Source organism: Cupressus sempervirens, chromosome 8 (genome assembly GCF_028749045.1).
Source record: "Cupressus sempervirens isolate cs-2001-9-10 chromosome 8, ASM2874904v1, whole genome shotgun sequence".
NCBI lineage: Eukaryota > Viridiplantae > Streptophyta > Pinopsida > Cupressales > Cupressaceae > Cupressus > Cupressus sempervirens.
The window spans coordinates 620,910,372-620,918,876 of record NC_143125.1 but is presented as its reverse complement, the minus strand read 5'-3'; the positions used below and the strand labels follow the sequence as shown (position 1 = coordinate 620,918,876).

At 33.1% G+C, this 8,505-nt stretch overlaps 1 pseudogene; it reads right to left on the bottom strand.

Annotated features, from left to right (window-relative positions):
* Positions 1-1,245: 1,245 nt before the first annotated feature.
* Positions 1,246-2,648, bottom strand: LOC149543973 (zeatin O-glucosyltransferase-like; annotated as a pseudogene).
* Positions 2,649-8,505: the final 5,857 nt, after the last annotated feature.

Below are 8,505 nucleotides of genomic sequence, written 5' to 3'. Positions count from 1 at the left end.
GGAGAAGACCTAAGAAACATTTTTAAAAAAGGTCAAAGACGAGCTCGATGAAGTTGACAATGAAGAAGGATACTTATAGGAAGCAACTAAGTCAACTTACCAAGATTTGGAGACTAATAAAAAAACTAAATGATCTATGTGTTGTTCCTCTTTTGGGTTGTTTCTAGTTATTAAGTTTAAACATTCATGCTTTCAAGTACTCTATTTTATTTTGGTTTCTTGTAGTTGTTACACAAGAGATCTACACTCTGCTTACTATTGACAAGATATGTTGTCTTGTTGTGAACTTTATTATATGGTTAAAAGTAGCAATCTTAGCAATAACTTAGAGTGGTTCTCAGACCATGGTATTTATAGTTGAACTCCCCTTTTTTGTTTTTTTGATAATTTGAAGTAGGTAAGTTGTTCTTTAGGTTTTGTTTCCTATTGTTATTCTTGTTCTGTTTTGCTATAATGCTATTATGAGACTCTTTGTGTAGAATCAGAGCCCTCTCCCTACCTACTTAGTAAAAACATACAAATATCCATAAACATGCTTATAATACAATTATATAAGATATTTATTTGGATGTTAATAACTTATTTAAACAAAAAAATACTTCATATGAAGTTAGTTTCAAGTTTCATAGATATTGGCAAGAAGCTATAGCTCCAATGTCCACTATTCTTATAATGTTTCTCATTGTCAAGGTTGAAATGATAACAAGTACAATCTTATGAAGATGTAGATCTCATTAATCTAATCATAAATTGATTGAAAACAGAATCTATATCCTTCCACGAACACCCTTAAACGTCTATAACCTTCCAAGCCTCTCTCTAAAAGAGTTAACAACCCTATATTAGTTTTTCATCAATACCTTAACTATGATTGATCATAAGATATAGAAACTCTACGACCCATTCATCCATCCATATTACACAAGGAAGCATATATCTATACTTATTTAAAAATTCAGACACCTATATGAAGTTGTTCAAAGTTTGAGATATTTGCAAAAGGGTGCAAACATGCGTAGCTCCTATGACCACTAATATTCTGCATAACAAATGCATTTTGAAGTACCAAAGTTAAGGGGACATGTTAATTTCCATCCAAAATGTACTAAACACAAAACAAAGTCAATTTTATTTTTTTATTGTTTTGACTTCAAAATAAGATTTTAGATTGTTTTGAAAATTGGTCAACTGAATGGATAATAAAGTCAAGGTGGTCCTGGTCCTGGACCCAGAGGGTCCATCGATCTAATTGCATAATGACAGAGAAAAGTGACGGAGAAGAGAATCAATATCCTTCCACGAAGACCCTCCATCACCTACGGCCTTCTGAGCCTCGCTTCTCAATTCCCGCGTCCTCTTTCTCACTTCCAACCCCTCCTCACTCCTCATCAATCGTTTCACCGCTTTCTCAACCTCCTCCGCGTTCACCTCCTCATTTTCCTCCGCGTTTTGCCATTCTTTCACTTCGATGCCCGCTTTCAACTCCCGTGTGATCAGAGCCGAATTGGCAAACTGATCGGAATGAAGAGGCCACGTAATCATACCGACTCCGGCGCTGATACTCTCCAACACGGAATTCCAACCGCAGTGCGTTAAAAACCCACCAGTCGACTTGTGAAATAGGATGTCAAGCTGAGGCGCCCAATTCCTCGCAATAAAACCACGTCCCTCTAATCGCCTCTCGCACCCTTCATGTTCCAGAAACTTGCAAGCCGAATCAAACTGCGCTTTTGTCGAAGGATGGGCCCCGTCGGAAATGATGAGCACCCAAAAGAATGGCTGCCCGCTGCGTTCCAATCCATCGTTCAGTTTGCGGATCTGTGCGGCCGAAAGAGTAGACATACTGCCGAACGAAACATAGAGAACGGAGGCCGGAGCCTGTGCATCTAACCACCTCATGCACTCCATCTCCGACTTGTGTGACATCTGCTGCTCTTCTTTGAAGAAGGCCTGCGGAAGAAGAGGACCCACATTCCACACGGGCTTCCCGCCAAAGACCGATTCTTCTCTTTCCCGTTGAATGAATTCTGATTCCAGAGAGCTAAATGTGTTCATGATATATCCCTTGACAGGCTCTAACAGAGTCTTTTGGCTCTTCCAATTCTTTACAAATTCCTCAGGAAAGCAACGCTTTAATGATATATTAACAGGGGACATAACCCTTGTCTTATCGCTTATCCGATTTATCCACAGGTTATAATAAGCACCAGTGGAGCTGAAGATGTAGGAAGGGATTGAATATTTGGTAGCCACAGTCTGAACCCATCCCATAGTCATGTCGTACACTAAAACCAGTCTAGTATTGTTTTCGCAGCAGATTGCCCGCAGTAGCTGATCCACACTGGATCCTAGCTGCTTCGTTACAGCCTCAAACAGGGTAATGAAGTGAAGAGGAAACATATGAGTGTTCTCCGCATCGAGCTCTCCAGGTGAGAAATGAGGCATGGGCAATTCCCTGAAACGAATATTGAAGTTGTGGAGATCCCATCCCTCAACACGGCTTTGGACTTGGTGAATATGGGCGGGGTTGAAATGAACGTTACTGTTACTCCTCGTTGGGCGATAACTCTGGAGAAATGAAGAAGCTGATTGAGGTGGCTTTGTGCGGGGAGCGGGACTACCACCATATGGATTCCATCTCCAGACATTCCTCCCTAAGCAATTCAATTCGCGGATCTACAACAAAAGAAACTCGATTCCCTTTATTGGAACAAATAAGACTACTGATTACATAACATGTTCAAGTCCTATCTCAACGTAGCATATAAACTCGCCGTAAGATTAACTACCTACGAATATTTCCTATCTAAGAGATGAGAACGTATAGCTTTTATTTGTTACATGAATCCAGATTAGATAAAAACAGTCATGGAACCAAACGAGCATCGAAAATATTGAAAAGACCTGCTCCATGTTTTTATATTTATATTATTATTATTTATAATATTGCAAGTAACGACTTAGCTAATGACGGAGTGCTGTTAGAAGTCTATCTTATCATCTAAGATAAGGTTTCTTCGTTTCTTTCCTTTTCTATGTGATAGCCACTTTATTTGGTTTTATGTATATCCCTTTTAAGAGATGTTGCTCATTTCTACATTATAGGAAATCTTTCTTCATAGATATCGATTTTAAGAGAGATTTTTATTCTATATTTAAGGATAAGTAGGTAAAGAACTGGTATAAGTTCTTTAGTTGCTATTTTAAATTGATCTTTTACCTTTTGAAGTTATTTAATAGGTTTTCATTAATTGCATTCAATAAGTTTATGTATAATATTTATTTATTGTAATTTGATATATCTGTATTTACTAATCTAATATGATAGTAGAGTGAGAAGGTTTTTAAAAATATTTATCTATTTTTTTAACAAAAGTATTATAGATTTTCGACCCTTGATGTTCAAAGGTATGTATAGAAGCAAATAGTAATTCTTGTCCCAAACACTTATATTTGCATGCTGTATTGCTTTGTTGCATTGCATAATATTAATACGAGACCCATGAGAAGATCTAAATTAGGTAGTTTTGCTTTGCAAGATGATTATGTAATACTTTAATATTATCAACGATCTAGTTAATGCTACAACTTCTTGATTTTCGGTGCTATATTTTTAATGTTCAATCTCATAAGTAAATTTGTGAGTTTACAACTACATGAAGCAATATGTGAACCATAATTCTAAATTCTCCATGTTTCTTGACCCTCTTTATTTCTTCATGTCTCTTTGTCTTTTTCTCATCTAGGTGATTTTGAGATTCGCTAGTGCTAATAAAGTACCACATGATAAAGTACCATAAAAAGGATGTTTTGGAGCATTGTAAATTGAATTTCAAGTTTAATAATGGGGCCATCATGCATAAATATCTATTTTGATTTTATTAGGTAGGCATAAAAATTTGGATGTGAGCATTCTCCCATGACATATTCTATTATCTAATCTTCATCCTAATGGTCCATGAGTTGTATCTATTTTTAACTCCCTCTCTACCTAATCATGCTAATTAACTCGACACATTAGATTCACATTAATTTAGGTATCGATTGCGATCCTATTGTCAGTGATCTAACACAGGGACACATCTTAGTTTGAGGGTCACTCACTATTTTATATTCCAAAACATTTATGGTATTAAATCCTATTGATATAATTAATTGCCTTTTCATATAACCGTTGAGATACATGTGATACTTAAAAATACCTTCATTACATTGTGTAGTTCCTTAACTTTAGTAGCAGGAGTCTTTACTTTACTACTAGGTTTTCTACCTTTACCTTGCTAATGATTGTTTTCTTTCTAATTGGATAAATAAATTTTATAAGTTTCATCTTTATTGTATCTTGAGTATATATCATCCATAATTTTCACTTGGGGATGTTGGTGTAATATTTATTCTAATATTGTACATAATAACTTAAGTTATTTAATGATTAATTATTAGCAGGTATCTTATCATATAGAATATAATTGCTCATTTTCTTTCATTGCCTATATTTTATGAGATTTTTTCTAATGAATATCACATCTAAAGGATGTTTCCCTTGTCAATGATTATTTCCTTAATTATAAGAGATTATTTTTTATTTATATCTCTACTGAGAGATTTTTTAATATATTTAGGGATACGTTTCTTTTATGTAAATTCTTACATAGAGTTGCATGCCTATTTTGTAAATGAAAGTGGTGTACTAGACGACTCATTTATTGCTATATATTTTTGATTCTCTCCTAGCTTAATTAATGGAATCACACTATTTATGCAATTCTAAGAATATATTTAAAATAATTATTTCTTTTAACTTTGGTACTTAAATTCACTTATTAATTGATGAGTAATTTGAGACTTAAATTACACCACATCACCATTTGTCAAATATGATTATATCACATCACTCACTTCTCAAATGTACATGTAACCATTATTGTATTATGGTAATTATAATAATTATATATGCATGCATGTATGTATATATGTTTATCATCTTAAAATGGAAGCACTTCCATGTTAAGAGTGTTTAGCCCCTTGAGTAAGTCATTTGGGGTCATGTCAAGCACCTTGAATGAGTTTTTGCATGGATTTCATAGTTTTCCCCCTATTCTGCTTCTCTCTCTCTCTCTCTCTCTCTCTCTCTCTCTCTCTCTCCATTTTAATCCTATTTCTGAAAACTTTCTCTATGAAACTAAGGAATTTGACTTTTTGGGTCAAGGATGACCTTTTAGGTCAAGGTCAACCTTGACCTTGACCTAGCTCAAGTACAACCTTGACCCTGACCTAGGGTAGGGTTGACCTCGTCCCTGACTCTAGGTCCATTTTTCAATTTTTAGGAGTTTCAGGACATCAGGCTTTAGAAAGTTTCATTTTCCCTCTTCCAGGTTGGCTGTTTCAAGTTTTAGAATGATAGACTCTTAAATTACATTTAAACTAGGTCTATTTCTAGGGGTTAAGGTTAAATGAGATTTAATGCTCCTATGTTGGCCTTCTCTAGGAGTTGTTGCCCTAGATCTCTATATAAGGTAGCATTCTTCCCTCATTTTGATATCCACTTTCTACAATCGATAATCTATGCACTTTCTATGAACCTTCTATAGACTATGAGCGAATTTATGAGCGACTACCTACTTTATCAAGTAATCCATCATTCAAGCATTCAAGTTTTCCATTGGAGATAAAGGATTGAAGTATTCAAGCCTTTGAAGGGATTTAGTTCAAGCATTCAAGACTCATTATTAAAATCCTAGAGCTAGCCATCACGATGGTGTGATCTTCCTTCAAGATCCATTGTTCATCTTCAAGATCTATTCATTCTTCTATCAAGGTGGATTCCAAGCATACAATCATGGAGGTTTTGATTTGCATTTACTAATGTTATGCTCAAGCTTTCATATCAATATACTTGTTTACATTTCAAATACAATTGCATATCTATTGAATATCATATCTTCATTATTAGATTTACTTCTACTACTTGCTAGCATTCATTATTTCAATTCTATTATTAAGGTTGATTCCAAACCGTAGTTTGACCAATGAAAACCCCTCATCCAAAAAACAAAACCATTTTCTTGATTGGATACCCTTTTCATCGAACTTGCAGGATCGATGAGCAAAAAATTTGTTGGAGTAGTGCAGGTCAAGGTTGACTTTTTAGGGTATAATTGTGCCTTGAGGTAAGATTGCACCCCACTATTAGGGTCAAGGTTGACCTCCCTTCAAAAGGACAAAATTTTTCTGGGTTTTCTTTGTCTTGACATTTCTAGTCCATAATAGGTTTTAGAGATCCCTGAAACTGTACACAAACACCAAAAATCAGCATTTTCCAGAATTATTCTACTTCAAGGTTAGTATTTGTCTTTTATCCATTTTAGGATTTAAGCACATACTTCTCAAATTAGATGACCATAGGACCTCTTTTCTTCATATTTTCCATCACATGATCTATTTCTTCATCGATCACTTTCTTGTGCTTAATCAATTTGGATCATTCCTGTGGGAAATTAGGGTTGAGGATAGGACCTATTTTCTTCATATTCAATATGTATGTATGTGCATACACACACACACACACACACACACACACACAGACACACACACACACACACACACACATTTGCATACACACATACATACATGTATATATATATGTAGACACACACACACACACACACACACACACACACACACACACACACATATACATATACATATACATATACAAGCATACACACATTAATAAATACATAGATACATGTAGTTGTAGTGTATGTGTTAACGGGTGGACCCACAATAATGGGTTACACTTTTTTGCCTAAACTATCACTGAACTGTGAATTTTCAAGAAAAATTTCACTTTGAGATGCAAATTATCATTTAACAATTAGCAATTTGAAGATGAAGTAAATTACAGTCTTTTAGAATATTTTGTGTAGATTCTAAAAAAATTATATGCATATTTTTTGAATTGATTTGATTGAATTTTTTTTCACCCACAAAAATTAGTATGTTATCAAAACCCTGATTTTTAAAGAGTGACACTGCTTTTGACACACATAACCTTTTTTCTACAATAGATATCATTGTGATTCTTTCAAATTTAGTTTGTAACATCCATACCAAAACTGTGGATGTAGTTTGATGTCTTTATCCTTAGTATTTCATATTTTATTAGAGTTGAAAGTTGACCTAACACTAATTTGGACATACATGACTTTTGACAAATGTAACTTATTATATGTTTACGTGATTTCAAAGTTTCTTTTTTTGATTGACATATGACTCAAATACAAAGATTGCAGCTATTTTTCAAAAAATTATTTTCTTCGTTACTATTTTTCCATGAGCATCCAATATAGAGGTTTATTTTTTATAATGAACCTCTATTCAATTCACGTAAAAAAAAAATATACATAAAAAATTCAAAATGTATCAAATTCATAGCCATTAGAAAGCTCATTTTGAGTACTTCTTTTATGCAAAATGACATATCTTTAGTGCTCCATCTGAACCTAGAAATTGAGCCTAGAAGCCATGAAAACACCTAAAAAAATTCTAGCAATTGTGGAAGACATCTCCTTAGCCAGTTTTGATAGAAAAGGAGTTTCTATTGAAACTTTTCAAGTAGTTTCAATAGAAAATAATTTCTATATTTTCTATCAAAACTATTTAGGCCAATTAGTCGTGTAGTTAAGTGACCTCGAGTAGTTTCAATCAAAACTACCTAAGTAGTTTTGATTGAAACTAAAGTCAACCTTTATGTAGTTTTTTTATTTTTTTCAAATTTTCATATAAATTATATATATATATATATATATATATATATATATATATATATATATATATATATATATATATATATATATATATATATATATATATATATATATATATATATATATATATATATATATATATATATTTTACAATGAAAACAACTTAGATATTTCACACTTCAATTGGGAAAGAGAAAATATTTTCAAATTGTTTGCTTTTGAATTTTGGAAGAAGAATTTGTGACATGGGCAATAAAGGTAAAAGAGCAAGTAAGTATGCATGGAAAAGAATTGATGAACAAGAAGATAAAAATCATCAAAATATTTAGCAGGATATTATAGGAGGCAAGGTACATGTATAATCTTTTTTCCAATGTATTAATTAAATTATGAATATTTAGGATGTAGTAAACTAGGACAACTTATCGAGGTTGTGGAAGGTTTATCCCAAGCTCAAATAGGTTAAATGTGTATCTTTCACAAGTACAATCTCTCTCTCTATATTTCTAGGTCCACATAAACTTTATATCTTTAATTTTTAATTTTAGAGAAATTTCTCCAAGTACAAGCTTTCTTGATTTTATATTGTTATATCATGTGTGTAGTAGCCAATGATGAAAACATTGGACAAGAGGAAATTGAAGTTGAACGAATAGATGTTGAAGACCTTGGATCATAACAAGGTCAAAGAAGTCTATTCATCAAGCTCTTTAGTTCAAAAATTAAAAGTTAAAAT